This window comes from Epinephelus lanceolatus, chromosome 18, assembly GCF_041903045.1.
Source record: "Epinephelus lanceolatus isolate andai-2023 chromosome 18, ASM4190304v1, whole genome shotgun sequence".
NCBI classification, from domain to species: Eukaryota; Metazoa; Chordata; class Actinopteri; order Perciformes; family Serranidae; genus Epinephelus; species Epinephelus lanceolatus.
Window position 1 is genome coordinate 33,706,453 of NC_135751.1, and position 18,180 is coordinate 33,724,632.

Below are 18,180 nucleotides of genomic sequence, written 5' to 3' on the forward strand. Positions count from 1 at the left end.
AACATGTCGACATCTACGTATGGCCGACTGTTGACTGTGTCAGGGCCCTTATGTTATGTTCACGTGGGCGCCAATAAAACAAGCAAGTGAATTACATGTAAAGTCAACAACTTCCCAGTGCGATGGACATGATGGACGCAATGCGAAATACACCAAATATGCTAATTAACCAGCGTAAATTAAGCAAGTAGCGCAATTTCATGTCATACGCATATTCGCGAGAGTTGAAAAATCTGAACTTCAGCGACCAATTCATGCTGCTATAGCCAATCAGCATTGAGATTCTCTGAGGACTTATGACGCCCAGGACGTACCGGCAGAAGTTCATTCATCCATTCAGTGATTTCACGTGATTTATTTGCGCATATGAAGCGACTCAACGCATAATATTCTAGCGTTCAAAATCACGCGAGTAATATTTGGTGTGAACGAAGATGAGAGTAGACATGTTACATACTGTATTCGTGCTGTTTTTGACTGGGAACTGATTAGTTCCTTATTGAAACATACTGGAACTCTTGTTTCAGTTACTTAAATATACATTATCAGGCTTAATTTTTGACTCCGAAATCATTCTTTAAGTACCTCTCATTTTCTTATCAGGTTAACCACATGTAGCTATGTTTCGTACACTGGCAGTTCTCCACTGGATCTCCCAACAGTTGGTGATGTATTGCTACCTCCATCCAATGTAAATGCTGGTAAAGAATTAATGGGTAAATCGGCAACATATTCTTATTCCAGGTCTTAAAATACCAACACTCTCTTGTGCCATTGGCGTCTGATGCACCCTTTAACATCTGTATGTGACACACAGCTGTCTCCTGGGCAAAACTTGTAAGACGTGGTTAAAGTTGTCACGGTGTGTTTAGGCAACAAAACTACTTGATTAGGTTTGGAGTGACATCAGTCCATGAGGTTATGTTTAAACAGTATTGACTTTACGTTAAAACAACATTGAGTTTTGGTATCACACAGGATACAAACAACAGTGTCCTGGGTCAAAGTCTGTGTTTGTTTGACCCAACCACCACTGCCCTACATGGACTTTCCTCACTCTTTATACAAGGTCAGTTGCTCTGAGCGTCAAATGTTGCTGCACATGGATTTACATTAGAATCAGCTGAAAGCGCAGTGCATCCCATAGAGGTGCCTTGGGGTGCCTCAGGGTCTGTGTCACGCACCAAAGGACATGACAAAGCATCAGTGTTTGAAGACCTGGAAGTGAGAACAGGCTGAAATTTCCTAAGCTGCCAAACACGTATGAAACCCCCAAAAGGCATCCACTTTATTACAGATAGTGTCATCTGAGCTCACATTAAACCATTTATCACATCACTGGACAACACCTGATCACACACACACACAGATACAAGGGGAGGAGACAAAATGGCCATAAAACAAAGAGAAAGGGAAAGTGCCGCAGAGAGAGTTGAGACAGCATGAGTAGCTAGTGTAAATGTTAACAGCATTTTTCTCAGACTTTTTCTGGGGCTGTGAGCAAAAAGGTGAGCGTGACACTCAAAGAGGGGGGAGAAATGCATTTTTGTTTCCTTCTTTACCTCCCTGAGCCACCATTGCACTGTTTTGTATAAACTAACCATGAAACATCACCAAGCTGAAACCGTCACACCACTACTTTGAGACCCTGATAATAAAAGATGTTTTAAATCTCAGTCACACTGTTTAATTTATGGCGCTGCTGTTTTATCCGCTGTCTTTTACGCCATACGGGGAGCTTAAAGGGACAAACGTGCATCATCACACGAACTTGCTCTCGCTGTCCTCCACATGTAAATATTAATTTTGCAAGCTAACTACAACATCAGCAGTTGTCATGGGCTGTGAAAGGGAAAAAACTGCTTTTCTCCAAGCAAGGGCTTTTAATTTTTAAAGGACAGGAGCACACAAGGGCTTTTTATGCTCAGCGCTGCAGTGGTGTAGTTTTAAGGGTGTTATGCGGAAAGAAAGGCAAAGTACATTTGCACAGGAACGACCGTTTTTAAACCAGCTGAATAGCTAACTAAAGAGATAACACGCTTCATGCAGGAGAGAAGCGGAGGTAGAGAAAATGCAAAGACTGTACTCTTCTACTCATGTTAGCTACAGGTTAGCCTTTAGCTGCTTTTTTGGCTAACGTTAGGTTAGATGGGTAACCTTCTGAAGTAATTAGAGATTAAGAATATTGCCTTAAGCAGAGGTAGAATAATTTTAATTAAGGATTAATTGAGTTAGCTTAAGGATCAAACATATATTAGCAAACTATTGTTAATCATACTTGGTGCCAAATATTACTCAAAATGTTTATCATGGCCTCCAGGTTAGCTTTAGCTCATAGCTCCAAGTACTCTTTTTTGCGTAGGACTTCCTGCAGTATACCGACTCAGCAGTAGTAGCTCAGCACATCAGAGGCCCCCGCGGACCCTGAGGGTCTGTCAGGGGTCAGAGTTCAGAATCGCATCCATAAGCCATGTCAGCATTGACCTTTCAAACCATGCATGCCATATCCATCTGCTTCCAGTGCTTACATTCGCTGTATCTCTTAATCGAGTCTCAAATGGCACCCTAATCTCTATCCTCCGTAGGGACACTGGACTGCTACATTTATAAGACGCCTTATAAGGGTGTGTCGGCCGTAAGCCTGTGCTGTGTTTAACGATGTTTACTCCAATAGAGCACGGGGTGCTTTTTGAGACTAGACCTCTGTCTCTCTCTTCTTACCACCATACAGCTTTGATACTCTGATATCAACAACAAATAATTGTATTATTAGTAAAAAAAAATTATTCTACTCTAAAGGTGCCACTGTGCAGAGGATGACACACTCTGTCACATATTATAGTTATTAATCTATTAATGGGGGGTTTGACTGAAAGGGAGCAGAGTTGGGAAGCAGGGGTCGTAGTCTTTGTAATATTATATTATTCTAGTTTCATTTTCTACTTTGATGTGGTTTGTGAGATTGTGTTGTTTCGATCACATCTGAAGCCTCTGACAGGAGGAGGGGGAGAGACAGTGGAGCGCTCGGACGATCTGTCGTGGACATTAACTCGCCTCACTGGTGCCGGAGGTCGACTTTACAGTTTGCCAGCGGGACACTCAACACTGACAGTGCAATACACAATACATACATGCATTCAAAGTGAGGTTGCTATACTTCTGAGGACTTATCGGCCCGATGTACTGCAGGTAAAAGTTGTGTTACCTGGCGCAGGGACTGAATACAGAAAACAATGCGATCCAATACAGCAGTCTGTGAAAACATACTTTTATGAAGCTTGAAGACTCACAAGGGCAAAATACAGGATCAGTTTACATCGTGAGGCACTCAATTCAACCACAGCCTCAAAAATACTATATGAACTATTTGAGTCGCAATCTCTTCAAGTGTTACCAAAAAAATCACAAAAGTGATGTTTTTGCAGGACTGCCATGGATTGCATCACATTAAACATGGGTTGCTTTTGCTGTTTGCACTCCTATGTATTATTTAATGCCTATTTAGATGGTAAAAAATGTTATTACATATTACCCTCCTCCCTTTCACTGTGGCTGCAAAATCAAGTTCTCTGTCTCGGTCCTCTGTTGGCACTTTAATATTAAAGGAATACTTCACCCCCCAAATGACCCTTTGTGTATCAGTTACTTAACCTGTGTTATGTTGAATTCATGATGACAACTTTTGTTTTTCTAGCACGCCTGCAGTGAACGAAGATGAATTGAAGTCATCCGAGTCTGCATTTAACAACAGCAAATCTATATCGAAACATATGTTTACAAACTTGTACACAACTCATGCAGTATAATGCAAGTCTCATTTATCCAATCATATGCTCAAGACTTCCCAAACAGGCTGTGCTTTCCAAAACAGAAAAGTGAAACTTACCTATGCCCTTTCTAAAGCCACCCTTCATTGTCAAATATAGTAAATTTACCTCTCTGAACACGGGAGCTGCTGGTCTACCACTGACTCCATCTGGTGTTAGTTGGTGTTATTGTATGACTTTGGTGTTTTAAAGGGTTAATTCAAATTCCACAAAATCACATAACACAACAAACTACCCATAAAGGCAGTGATAGACCAGCAGCTCCTGTGTTTAGCAAGGTAAAATTACTGTTTTGTAAATGGAATCTTGTTTTGAAGAGAGCACAGTCACTTACAGTTCAGTTTCCCATCGTAAAAGAGTTGTCTGTTAGGGAAGTCCTGAGCATACGACTGGATAAATGAGACTTGGAATATACTGGAAGAGTTTATAAACTGATGTTTTGATATAGTTTTGCTGCTGGACCCCTATGACTTCAGTTTATCAAGAATCTTCTCTTTTTTGGATGCTTTGTTCACTGGAGGCTGTAAGCAAAACAAAGTTTTCCTCACAAATTCAGCTTAACACGGGTTGAGTAATTGAAACACAAATCATTGATATACAATTTGTCAGTGAAGATTTTTAGTCATCCAGGTTATGATAATCTTAAGTGCTGTCCAGTTGCCTACGACATAGCACGAGATATACAATTTGAAACTCCAAAAGTAGCCTTGAGCACACATTTTGTGATTAAATAATGATATCACCCATTTTTTTTACCTTAAAATAAACCAAAATTAATTAGAAAATGTTGCAAATTGAGATATTAATCATTTTGTATTAATAAATTAGTCTAAATAATGGCCATCCTCACCAAACCCTGACTATGAACTTACCCCTAAATGAAAAACCCTTAAAAAAAAAAAGTAAAAAATACAAAGAAATGTCCGTATTATGGATTATTTGTGTGTTGGATATTGGTCCTCATAAGTATAGAAACAAAAGAACACAACACATAGCAATACAGACTCCATAAAGGTCACACACATTCATTTATGCACAGAAACACACACTCATACAGCACACACTCACAGCTTCAGCTTTGGCCAGTGCGGTGTGGGGATAAGTGTGTCCTGTTATAAGAAAAAATCACTGTGTCATGTTTGGGAAAAAAAAAAAAAAATCATTGTAAGTGTTTCTTTGGGAGAAAAACAACAAACTGTTTCTGTCGCTGATGTGTCGCTCCTCAATGGAACTTCAAGTACACTGAGCCAGCTAATCAAACATGGAGGACCAGAAGAACTGTTTGAGAAATGTGAATTTAATGGAATAGACAAACACATGCTATAAGCACTCTACACTTTGCACTTGCTACCAACACACACACACACACACACACACACACACACACTGACACGTACAAGGTTACTGTGTGAGGAGGGCTTACAGGTGGAGTTATGTGCCTGCATGTTTGTGTGTGTTAATGTTCATGTTTGTGTGTGTGAGTGTGTGTTAGTGTGTGTGTATGCGCGTATGCAGTTAGCCTCTCCTCACCCATGCACCCAGTGCCTGCCTGTCCTGCCTTCAGACAGCTCCCAGATCAGCCATGGGGCTTCCAGTATAACCTCCTCTGCATTCCCACGACCTTTAACGGTTGCACTGGGATCAGTTTTAGAGCTAACTGCCCCGATCATTCCTCAGCAGACGCAGCCATACAAGGTACAAGGACTGTTTTGGAGTCAGTGGTTTCTGGCAGATATTGTGCATTACTGACAAAATTTAAAAACGATGAGTTTGTTACAAGGCTATGAGGGAAGTCTTTTTTTATTTTGAAGGTCTGACTGGACTGTTGGCCTTTATGTTGATGCACCCATTGTTCAGATCGGTCGTCTCAGTCTGATTTAGGATCGGCAGAGGGGGCTTAGCAGGATAGACAATAATCTATCAAGTCCCTAATGACAGCTGGTCTTGAATCGGCACAACCTGGTGCAGCCTGCTGCTCCTCGTCTTCTCAAACTTCCCAAAAATCAGCCAAAAAAAAGAAAGGGGGGACGAGCTTGTCTGGAATACTTGCTTGTGAGACTACTGTGTTGCCGAGGATTTGTCTGTAGGAGCTTTTACATGAAAGTGTTTCTTCTTTCAGATGACATGAGAGGTCTTCCCACTTGTACTGCCAGTTAGAATTAAATGTTGTTAATGTGGGATAATATACAGAGAGATTTTTTGGCTTCCAACTAAAGTTCCCTGAAGAGAATCTTTGTTTAAAATAGCAGCCGTGATTTCAAGAATTATTCTGGCCTCAGTGCCCATTAAGCCCATTTTCCAGATTGCCCTCTTCCTGTTTTTGTTGTGCCAGGCTTTAGCCCTTTAGCTAGAGAGATTTTGTACCTGTCTTGCATTTTACACATATTATTTTGACAGGAAGTACAGAGCGATTAAAATCTGCTTTTTACGGTTTTGCCTTGAGCCCCGCATTCAGACAGTGTTGTTTACATGCAGAACGTATCCGAGGCTGGCATGGTTGACTGACCAAGGATGAAAGGCCCAAAATGGCAAGGTGTTTAACCAGGCTTCGAGAGTTTCGCTCTGCATCAGGTGCATTCAGGCTCCCTCTTGCATAAACTGCTTATGAGCACGAGCAACACTACACTTTGAAGGTTGCTTCTTCTTGTAAAGGTGTTTTGGAGTTAAAATCACGAGTTGGTCTGATACAAAAAGATGATCAGATTCTTGTTGAGATCATTTTTACCAATTCTGACAATGTATATGTGATATACGTCTGATGGAGTAGTACTCAGATTTTTGTACGAGTCAGACTCTCATCTGAGAAAGCCATGCCCCAAAGAGACTAAATTGCCCATTAACTTCTACTGAGCCATGTTGTAATGGGTAGAGTCAGGCTACTAGACAGAGACCAGTGAAAGCAACACAAAACAATCAAAGTTTTGGTATCTTTAACGAGTGCACTAAGGTTTGCACAAAAAAGAAAAAAAAATTGGAGGATGACGAAGCTATGACTTCCCTATTCTCCCTCTGATTGGCTAGTACTTGTTTGTTGGCTTGGATTGGTTGGGTTTAGGCAAGAGAGGTGAGATTGATTAGGGTTTGGTAAAGAATGTAAGGTAAGCCAATGAGAGACAGAGTAAGATGGGTCATGCCTTCCCCTTCCTAGGAAAAAAAGACTTGCAAAGGGTTTTTAGCCATGCTAGCAGTATAATTCTATGGATGGCAATATCGGTTGGTCAGTCACTTTGGTCCAGACTAAAATGTCTTGACAACTATCAAATGGATTGCCATGAAATTTGGTAGATATCCACGGTGCCCTGAGGTTGAGTCCTGCTAACTCCCAACTCAAAACACTAATGCTTGGTCAGTGGTCCTCAGCATGAGATACCGATGCATAGAGGCACCCTTTAGCAGCAGTACAAGATGCACCAGGTGGCGTCGTTGTTTGCCACTCTGTGCAACTGTCGTAGTATAAAAAAGCAGGAAAGTCCGTAAAGGTTGGGTGGATGGGTCAAACAAAGACCAGACTTTCGACTTCCATCTGACACCAAAAGTCAGTCCAGTTATTTTAATTACAACACAGTGACTGTATGTACCATACTACCATAGTGACTTATGCCACGTGACGTCACAAGCCAAACCCCAACGTTTTTTTAAACCTTACCACGTGCATTTGTTGCCTAAATCTAAGGAAGTAAATCTTAAAACGAAGGTTAGGTCTAAGTTTATTTTTAAAAGACATGTATGCATAAAATGAGCAGAAACTGTACCTTTCCTGTGAAAACTGAAGTTTATTTTGAAAAGACACAATGCATGTAACAAGTGTAAATTGACACTCTGTCCCTGAACATTCAAAACTGACGCTTGAGGGGTACCAGAGCGTCATAGTTTGACACGTAGGGCCACTGACCTAGCGTCTGTATTTGATGAGTTGGGAGCGAGAATGTGTTGATCCTGTTGACTTTGTGATCCGCTGACTTTTCCTCGAGAGCTAGAGTTTACATTTGATTTCCAAGAAAAATTTACAACAGACATTCATGTCGTCCTAAGTTTGGCGATCCCTTAACTTGTTATCTAGTGCCATCACCAGGTCAAAATTTTCAATACTTTGGTTTAATACCTGCAAAACTACCGATATTCACAGCTGCATTTTTTTTGTGCATTGCTGATTAGCACAAAACTGCTAAACATTAGCATGCTAGCACTGTCATTGTGAGCATGCTAGCATGCTGATGTTGGCATTTAGCTCAAAGTACCACTGTGCAGCTGCACAGATCCGCTAGCATGGCTCTAGACTCTTATTCTTATTATCTAAAGTAGAACACAAAAAAAATCCAGTTGGTAAATGATTGTAACCTGACTTTGTCCATTTCAAACTGACCTGAGGACTGTTAGAAAACAAATGCCAGAACAAAACTCAGGAGGGGAGATGAGGTTAGCAACATTTAACCTTTTAGGTATTTCTTAGTTGATTTAAGTTATTTATGCAGCGTACAGTGACAAAGACCAAGCACCACAAAAACAGAGATCCAGAATATCAGTAGGCTTAAAATTTTATTGTTTAATCGTGTTTATTATATTGTGTAGCAATGACCTGGCAAAAAGCATTTTTCTTTCAGGGAGTGTATCCTGCGGGCATTGTAGCAGTTTGCTTTGAGGTGAAACTATTCAAATGGAAGCGAGGAGAGTGAAAAAGCAACCAGCCGTTACTCTGTGTCCTGAGGGGTGACACTGGGGATCATCAGTGTTGCCTTGCAGCAGGGATGAAAATGAAAAATGAAAGCCTAGAGACAAATGTGCAGCTGGAACCCGAAGCAGCATTAAGAAATAAAATCCCCCCAAAAATGTGGGTCATAATTTCAAAAACAGCTAAAATCATGGTGATGGGTGATGTGTTTAAAGGTTGAAGGTGATCAACTGTTTTGAAATCTGTGTCAATGGGCAGCTTTTTATCCTGCTCCATACCTCTGAGCCCTATCATGAGATACTTAGTCCTCTACAAACACACACAGACACACAGACGAACACACACACACACACACACACACATGCATGCAGAAACATGCTGGCACTCACATTTGTCTTTCTATACACAGGCACACTGACTGTATAACTCTCACAGACACACACACACACACACACACACACACACAGCTGCCAGCCAGTTTCACTGTATACTTTATAATGTAAACCTCCAACTAACAGCGGTCTGACACGGACACATGCTGTGAATAAAAGCACACTTTTACTTACATGATATAAATATGATTACCTATATCTAGAGAGAAGGAATATTATATACAGTATAATGATTAGAAAATAAAGAGTCACCTTTTCAAAGTGTCTGCCGTGAGTTCATTTTGTATTTGAATGTGAGTGTGTGAATGTATGATGTGTTGCTGTGTGATTACATCCCGCACTCAGATAACACCACATACTTTGGTGGCCATTTTTCAACAAATGAACACTATCTAATCTCAATCAGAAACCTCAATGCACGCCGGCACAAACCTGCACAGCGTCGATGAGAGAACTTACAGCCCGCACTCTCCTCCCTAAACCTGCACACACACACATACAGGCACACTCTAGATGCGTATCAGCTGTGCTGTGTCAACCGTTCTGAATTAGCTGTCCGATAGATAACTCCCCCGCTTATCTCCACAGCCACCACACAGATGTCTGAATGACGGAGGGAAAGAGGGCGGGAGGAAGATGAGAGTTAAGAGGGGAAATGGGAAGGAGAGAGAGAAACTTAATGAGGAGACTGGAGGATGTGCCAGATTTGAGGTGTTTGGAGGTGATAAAGAGAGGGAAGCATGAAGAGGACTGCGTGTGCATGACAGCACTGTTTGTGTATGTGTGAGGGATAAGCATGTACATACAAACGTGTACATGTGTGTTTATGGTTGATGTTTAATCCTTCAATCTATTTATTTGTCACTTTTTCTGATCGGATTGTGATTGAAAATGATGCACCTGGAAAATATCCTCACATCCCTGCGAGAGTGCTGCGTCACTCATGGACAGCGTTTACCCATGTGTCACATCAGGCGGTCTTCATCTGTTCCCAGGGAGTGATGGAGGAGCCACCGATTGAATGATCTGGAGGATGTATGGGCGATTGGTGCAACTCACCACTGGCTTACACAAGATGAATCAAAGAGAGGAGTAGAGAATAAGAAAGGTTTTTTGTGAAATTCTGTACAGTCTTACCTGTTGAGAAAAATTATTCAAAATTAAACAGTCTGACATGAGAAAATCTTTGCTCACAACTTATATGTAGTACATGTGATGAGGAGTCAAAGGGATCTTGCTTTTTTTAAGGGGTCACAAACAAAAAACGGTTTGGAGCCACTGAGTTAAGGCTCAAGTTGGACACTGAACTCCGGATATTGTCCAGAGTTCCAGACAATTCAAAGCAGACAACTGCTATGTCACCATGGAGAGGCTCACCATGAAATTCCCATTCAACTATAACAATATTCTGTCACAATGAGCATCTTAGATACATCCTTTACGTTTGCTATTTCAGACTTAAAGCAGGTTCTGAATATAAGGAGCTGGTCAGGGAAACTCAGGGATGAATCCCTGCTATAGTGGTCCACAAGGCACTGTGCATCCTGATAAAATGTGCCAGGGTGGTTAGCTTCCAACAGTTTAATTCCACAAGTAATTCAGTGTTACCATAGTAGTCAGTGCACAAGAGGACTGAGCCACCAACAATAGCAAAGTAGCAAAAAATTGCCTTCATACAGCTTCTGGTCCCGGGTGTGCATTGGTTGCATCATCAGTATTTACAGTCATATTGTCACAGTGTCCACTGTTGACCTGATATACATGCCACTCTCTCAGTTAACCCAGTAAATTTCCACTAATCCCACCTCTCCACCACACCCACCTACCAGCCTATCACCTGTCCAAACATCTTCCACTGCTCCTGCTTCGCCTGTTGTCAGTGGCTGTTCGGAGAGATTGTCACCCAGCTCCCTGAAGTGAGTTTACTAGTTTATCCGTCTGTGGACATCTGTGCTGTGGATTGGTTGCATATTCCACCTTTGTATGTGCACTGTGGATTCTACTCAACATCACCACTGTCAAGACCCTCGCTGCCTACAGTCAGCTCTGCACAGGTGTGTTGGCTTCTCCTTTATATACTCGTGGTTCCAGACTCCCTGCTCGTCGAGTACTGCCTTCTGCCCACTTCCTCATGGTACCATTGCACACATTTGTACTGTTTGCCATTTGTGTGCATCCAGCAGACGCCACTGACTCACCTGTTCTCTGCTTCAGTGTGCCACACCAAGCACTTGGGACTGAACCTGCATTTTTTTGAAGGTTCCGAGCCAACACATTGACATTGTTGTTTTTTATCTGCCTGCTCACTCTGTGTTTGACAAGTGGTTTCATTAAAGACTTTTCTAAACTATCCTCCCATCTTTGGTGCTGCTATTGGGTTCTGACCACACTCATGACACAAATGGTCTGAATTCCTCTTTCCATGCACCTTTTAATGTCAGAAGTGGGGGGTGCATCCGACAAATTTTGGAATTTCTCCAACAATCTGACAACCACTTTCGCAATGATTGACAGGTTGTGTAAAGGTTTGAAAGTAGATAGCTATGATATGTGCAAGCAAGTGCAACACTATGAATAATTTTGAGGAGAAAACAGATCTGAAAATATGTGCCATTATCCCAATTTTTAAAGGCTCTGTATACAAAGTTTAAGTCTTGCTACCTCTCTGTGTGTTGTAATCCCAGCTTCTCTGTTTGTTGTTATGGTAGACATTTCAGCTGTGCATGTATGTTAATGCATGCGAGTCACTGTGTGTATCCCACTGACTAGCTAATTACTGCCACTCTGCACTGTGCTCATATGGTGGTTATTGGTGATAACAGCCTGAAAGCATAGTGCCTACTCTCCAGTTCCCCCAAAGTTAACACTGTTAGCTCTGTCAGCACTGTTGCCATTGTTAGCACTGTTGGTGCTGTTAGCACCATTAGCTGCTAGCCACTGGCTCAGCCACCTCCATGCTGAGAGTCATGCGCAGGCAATTGTTGACTCATACAGCTTCTTTAAATGATTATCACATCTCGGCCTTCCAGTGTTGCCTTTCAGAACAGGTATAAACACTTGGTTGTCCCCACACCAACATGGTTGACCGACACTTTGTATCCTTAAAGTGCAACTTGCAGGTTAAATTTAAAAAAAAATAGATACATAACCTTGTCTGAAAATTACCATATGAGAAGTTAATTCAGAATTTATTATGGTTTACACGACATAAGGGCACAAATTCAGAGGAAAAAGTGGCTCTTTTTAGCTCCTCTTCTAAAAACACTTTTTTTTTTCAACATCGCCTGATACTACGTCACGAGAGGGACTCTGCGTCCTTGACCCTGCCTCTGTCCAATGCGCAGTAGTAGGTGGTAGTGAGTCTGAGTGGTAGTAAACTTGAGTTAGTATTTTTTCGGTTGTTAACAGTGCATTTTACCATTTGTGATTATGCCAAATTATTGTGTTTGTGCAGGCTGCACAAACTCGAGTCTGTCAGGACAGGCCTGGGTGCGTTTTGTGCAGGTGAAGAGACGTGATTTCACGCCTTCATCTGTGACCAAAAACACGGCCATGTGCAGTGCTCATTTTGGACAGGAGGATTATGTTCCTGGAGGAGCCCGTCCGCCCTTGCACATACCCCCGAGGCTTGGGTCTCCCTCTCCGAGCCTCGGGTGTATGTGGGGTTCAGATTCTCCACCAGAGCCCAGAAAGCATTCACCTCCCTGCAGCACATAGCCTACTCTCCACAGCTGAGGACATGGGCTGGCAGTTCCCACACAAGCACCTATCATACAAAAATTATCAGGAAATCTTCGTATCTCTCTCTCCCTCTCCCTCTCTCCCCTGCGGACGTCAATACACTATAATGCAGAGTTACAACACGCATAGCAAGATACGTCTGATACAAGGTGATATTTGCGCATTAGTTTCTGTTATGGGTAAGTAGCATTAGTTATCTAATAGTACTGGCAGAACTACTGGTAGCTTTGTTATAACCTAGACCTAGTTAGACATCATTAGCTGTTGTTAGCTAACACTGGTCGCTCACCAAGACACCTGCCCAGTTCTCCACTGGTTCTCCTCACACCACAGCTCTATTTCTCTCCTGTGGCCGTTATTTCTCCTGACCCTGATCTGTTCCTGGTCTCTTGGACACCTAGCAGGCTCATAATTATAAGCCTGTGGGCCGTCATATGCATATGAATGTACATTTTCAACCTCTTCAGTCTCAAAACTAGTACTGGGATCCATGTTTATTAATGTTACACTCAATCAAACTCGGCCGGACACCCTTACGCTACGTCACTACCAGTTAGTGGGTTTTGAGATGCGGAAGCAAAATTCTCTCACAAAAACGACCCCAAAAGTCACTGTAGTGTGTCTATGTTTTTGTTTTTTGTTTTAATCGAGTTTCTACATCATTTTCCTACACATTTATTCACCATGGTCTCCAACCTGCAAGTTGGGCTTTAACGATAATACTGTGCTGATGCCTGATGAGGGCAATCACACTTCCACATCGGAAAGACAAGAATTCAGAGCAATGGGATCTAATGCTGTGCTATGTGTTTTAAATTTTCAACATTTCTGTATTCGGAGTGATTTTTCTTTAATGTTTGTACTTACTGTTTGTATATATATTCTAATTTGTGTCTGATTTGCTGTTGTATATTATCAGAATATAATGTAAGAGCAACACCATAACAGTAATGTGAGACGGAAGGATTCAGTGGAGAGCTCAGATTCACCTGATGAATATTCATAACAGTGACGTCACTGATGGAGCTCCGTGTCGTCATCACAGAGATTAGGGTGGATGACGGGATTATGGAAGAGTCTCCGCCACACTGGGATTGGCTGCCACTCTGCTTTTGTTCCTCTTAACTGCCTTTATATGTGCCGTTTTGTCACTCAATCTCTCCTGCCGCTCATCTCCTCTGTTGCACAGAGATATTGTGACCATCGCCCACGTTTCTTTTTTCCATTTTCCTTTTTTTTCTCCTTTTCACCCAGGCTCTCTCTGTTGATCCTCTTAGCCATTTTCCTCTCCACCACATTTTTCTGTTTTGAACCCCCCCACCCACCCACCCTCCCATCGAGCAGTATGGTACTGTAGTAATTGCTTTCTTCAGCTCCATTGGCCCAATAAGAGAAAATGGCCCCTTATGCTAATAGCCCATAAAAGACACTGAGCATTTCCCAGCAGGAATCCCACATCAGATTATGTTATAGTGCTGTACCAGACATTAATGTCTTACCTCTGTGTGCTCCAAAAATAAAACAGGAATTTGTGAAAGAGATTAGTTCTGAATACTGAAGGTCATTGCAATGAGTTTATTATTTGGAACAAAATATCAAAAACATTTTATGCAGTCCAATACAGGATCACCTCTAACTTAAGCCTCAAAGACAAACACACACACGCACACACAATGGCAATGTGACATACAGTTATGTTATTATACCAGGCAAGCTCCTAATGTTACCCACAAACACAAGTTTCTGTGTTAGTGTGTGTTGGTGTCCCAGTTGGATGTTGCCAGAACAGCTGTTTGTGACTGAATGAGGCTCTGAGGGAGAGTTGCTGCCAGCTTTGATGTCCTAATTATCTATCTATCTATCTATCTATCTATCTATCTATCTATCTATCTATCTATCTATCAGCCAGCCATCTCGCAAATGATGGTTTACTACTCTAAATGTACTTACTCAGAAACTGAGCATAGTTTTAGTTCAGTCAGGACACAATGTCAAGCTCAGCTCACATCCCAGCTACATCAGCTGATCTCAAACAGCCCAATGAACTGATGGAGCAGCTGATTGATGGAAGGGAGTCCGCTGATAGATCACATGATTCCTTTCTATGCAATCAATTGGTGAATGTCATTCAGGGCGCTGCTTCCTCTGCAACCCGCCTCTACCCCAGCTCCTCCTTTTGATGTTGTGTCTGACTTATCAATGTCATTTCTGTCCTGTTCATTGATGCTGGCTCTGTCCTGTTCTGGGGGGTCTTTGCTGCTGCTCTCCCTGTCTCAGGCTTTCCATAAAGTTACATGGAAGGGCAGGGAGGTGTGCTCTCTCTGCCTTAGGTTTTCTATGAAGGCGTGTGGAAGAGCAGAGAGGTGTGCTCTCTCTGTCTTGGGCTTTCCATGAAGAAGTGTGTGGAGGGGCAGAGAGGTGTGCTCTCCCTGCCTTGTGTTTTCCACGTAGGTGCATGGAAGGGCAGGGAGGTTTACTTTCTCAGCCTCAGGCTTTTCTCATTTGCACGTGAAAGGGCAGAGTGGTGTGCTCTCTCTACCTTAGGCTTTCCATGTAGGCACATGGAAGGGCAGAGAGGTGTGCTTTCTCCTCCTTAGGCTTTCTCCATAGGCCTAGGAAAGGCAGAGGGCTCAGAACAGAGCCATACCGCCAAATATAATAATGCAAATGGAAATTAAGTTTTCTTTGATTAAAGCAGTCCTGACTGAAATAGATATAACTGCTAAAAAACAAGGACAACAAAGCTGAATGAGGTAAACGTAAAATTTGCGACTACATACAGATATCAATATACAATAAATAAACTATATAAAATTATAAATAAAACAATAATGAAATTTGTGGACAGTAGGACAATCGTGCAACGGTGCAGAGTGCAAAGGGTGCCCAAATAAATATGCGATTATTAATGTAAAAGGTTGCTTTGTATTCATGAGGTTGTTGGATTTGACAGCATACTTATATTCATATTGATAGCGATAATATTTAAAAGTTAAACCATAAAAATATATCAACTATAAGAACATATAAATTACAGGTACAGTTAAGTACAGTGGATGTTTGGTGTTTCAGGGTTATTGACTCTATTTAACTGATTTTTACTGTTCATCAGAGTGACGGCGTGTGGTAATCATGTGATATTAGTCTATTGTGATGATTACCACACAGTCAGAACTTGAAGACACAAAGCATCAGATCAGTGACTGAGCTGACAAATCTTCCGCCAGTTGAGTTTTTGAGGACAAGAGACTCTTCTGCTCTCTGAGAAGGGCAAACTGAGTGAAGAGCACTCTGAACCATTGTCACTGACAAAGAGAGCAATGTCGTCTGTGTGTGTGTGTGTGTGTGTGTGTGTGTGTGTACGCCTTGAGTGGAGTAACACTATGGCCATCTGCAGTGTGAAAAAAAAGCCTTGGAGCTGTGAACGCTGCTCAAGCAGAAAGACAAGAAGGGGAGAGTGTAAGGTGGAGGGGAGGGTGAGAGAGGGAACAGGCAGGAAAATAAGAAAGAGGAGAGGAGTGATGATTAGGGGTATGTGATATCAGGATAAAGAAAGGAAAGTCAAAGACGCCAAGGAACAAGAGAGGGAGAGAAGGGGGGATTAAGAATGACAGATTTATAGAAAGGAGTTTATTGATCAGATCGGTCCCAGCTGTTGGTTTACTCTCACTTTTGGCCTTCCAGACACACTGAGATGGAAAACACCAGCTTTGTGTTTTGGTGAGGAAGAGGAGAACAGAAATGAGCAATGAGGTAAACAAAAATAAATAAATAAATCACAATGACATGACCTTGTCTCGATAAAATCTACACATCACAACATGTAAACACACACAATGTGGTTATTATATGTGTAAAAAATGTCTGCAGACAGAGATCACATGACCCATCTGAGGCAGTGGGGATGAAACAAAGACGCCTGCCTGGAAAGGATCCACCTCCCACAGGTGCCATCACTTCTACTTAATGAGAGGTTATATATGCTGCCCTTCTCCGTTTGTTCACTCTTTGGTGCAGCAGCCATGAAGTGTGTGTGTCCAATGAGCTCATTTCCTTTAACCCTGTAAGGCCCACAGAATTATACACATCAGAAAAACACACATTAACACACACACACACGCACACATATATATATATATATGTATGTTTATATACATATACATATATATATGACTGCTTTTCTACTCTCCCTCCTGGTTAAGTCAACTCCAATGCTTTCCCTAAAACATTATGTATTATTATACGTGTTACAAGAGCACGCACACCTCATAGGGAAACCATTTTTACCAGGAAAAAAAACAAACATTTAAATTAAAGGACGAGTGTGTAGGATTAAGTACTGAAATTTCTGCTGTGTGCCACGTGTGTAGGCGAACTATGGCAGCCAACATGAAAATGCAAATGGCCTTATCTGGAGCCAGTGTTTTATTTGTTGGTTCTGGACTACTGTAAAACAACAGGGCAGACTCCGTGGACCTACTCTATATGTAGATATAAATGCCTCATTCTAATACAGTTGTTCTCAAACTGTGGGGTGTGGTTTGGCTAAATGAGACTGCAGAACGTCATCACTCTGGCGGTGGCTTTAAAGCCACACTCTGGGGACAACACTGAAGTCCTGCAACTGTGGTAGTTCATTTATAGTCTTGCATTAAAGCCGCTACAAGGAACTTTTAAGTGGATATGCAAAAGTCTCTCGTTTCTGCTGATGTCTGTGCGTGACCTACAACAAATGAGACCATCGGTGTTAAGATAAGCTATTTCTATATAGTGTATATCCATACCTTTAGGAAACTGTCTCCGGGTCCGCCCCAGGTCGCTTCCAGGATGAAACGATTTACGGCACTCAGACGGCACACGTCATCTTACCTAGCTGCTTACTTTTATAGTGACTCTTATAAATAGTTGCTATTCCTCCTCCTCGACCCGACGTCCACGGGGAGGCACCGCTCCATACTCAGTCCAAGAAGCCGTGGAAGTGTTCGCCAAACAGGCCTTCAGCCTTACCAGCCAACCGCTGCGTTTACCCCGGCGGCGTGGTGCTTACGCCGGAGAGGTGGAGCTGGGGCGCGGCAGAGGTGAGCTGGGATCCCCGATAGGAGCGGGGGCAAAGTTTTGCCGGTAGTGCTACCCGCTGGTGCGGTAGTGTTTTGCCGAAATGAAGCCTACATTTCCCATGAGCTCTAGCGCGTATTGTCGTAAAGACGCTTACCTGGCTCGCGCATGTGTTTGTTTTGGGGATGAATGAAACAACAAGACGGGAAAACTGTGCCAGATTTTGACGACTTCGGAGTGACACTTAATGATCAACTGTCGTTATCAAGAGTTACATGCAACTCTTTAAAGTTAGGAATGTTAAAGTTCATTCGTTAATCATTATTTAAGACAAAATTATGATCGACTGTCTCCAAAAATCAAACTTTTGGCTCATCATGTCAAAATTTGGATTCACTATGTGTATTTTTCGTCATTCCTAAGATGTCCTCTATTTTTTGCTTCTTTTGGCAGAAATGGGCCTCCACAGACGAACACGTGAACGCGGTAATATACT

The 18,180-nt window shown here is 42.1% G+C and overlaps 1 protein-coding gene across 1 annotated transcript in view; it reads left to right on the forward strand.

The window, feature by feature from the left end:
- The first annotated feature begins 18,145 nt into the window (after positions 1-18,145).
- The window catches only part of LOC117268567 (uncharacterized), a 30,932-nt gene continuing 30,897 nt past the window's right edge, over positions 18,146-18,180 (forward strand). Inside the window, exon 1 of the mRNA XM_033645136.2 lies at positions 18,146-18,170. The gene's annotated coding sequence lies outside the window, so the exon portion shown is untranslated. The remainder of the gene's footprint in view (positions 18,171-18,180) is intronic.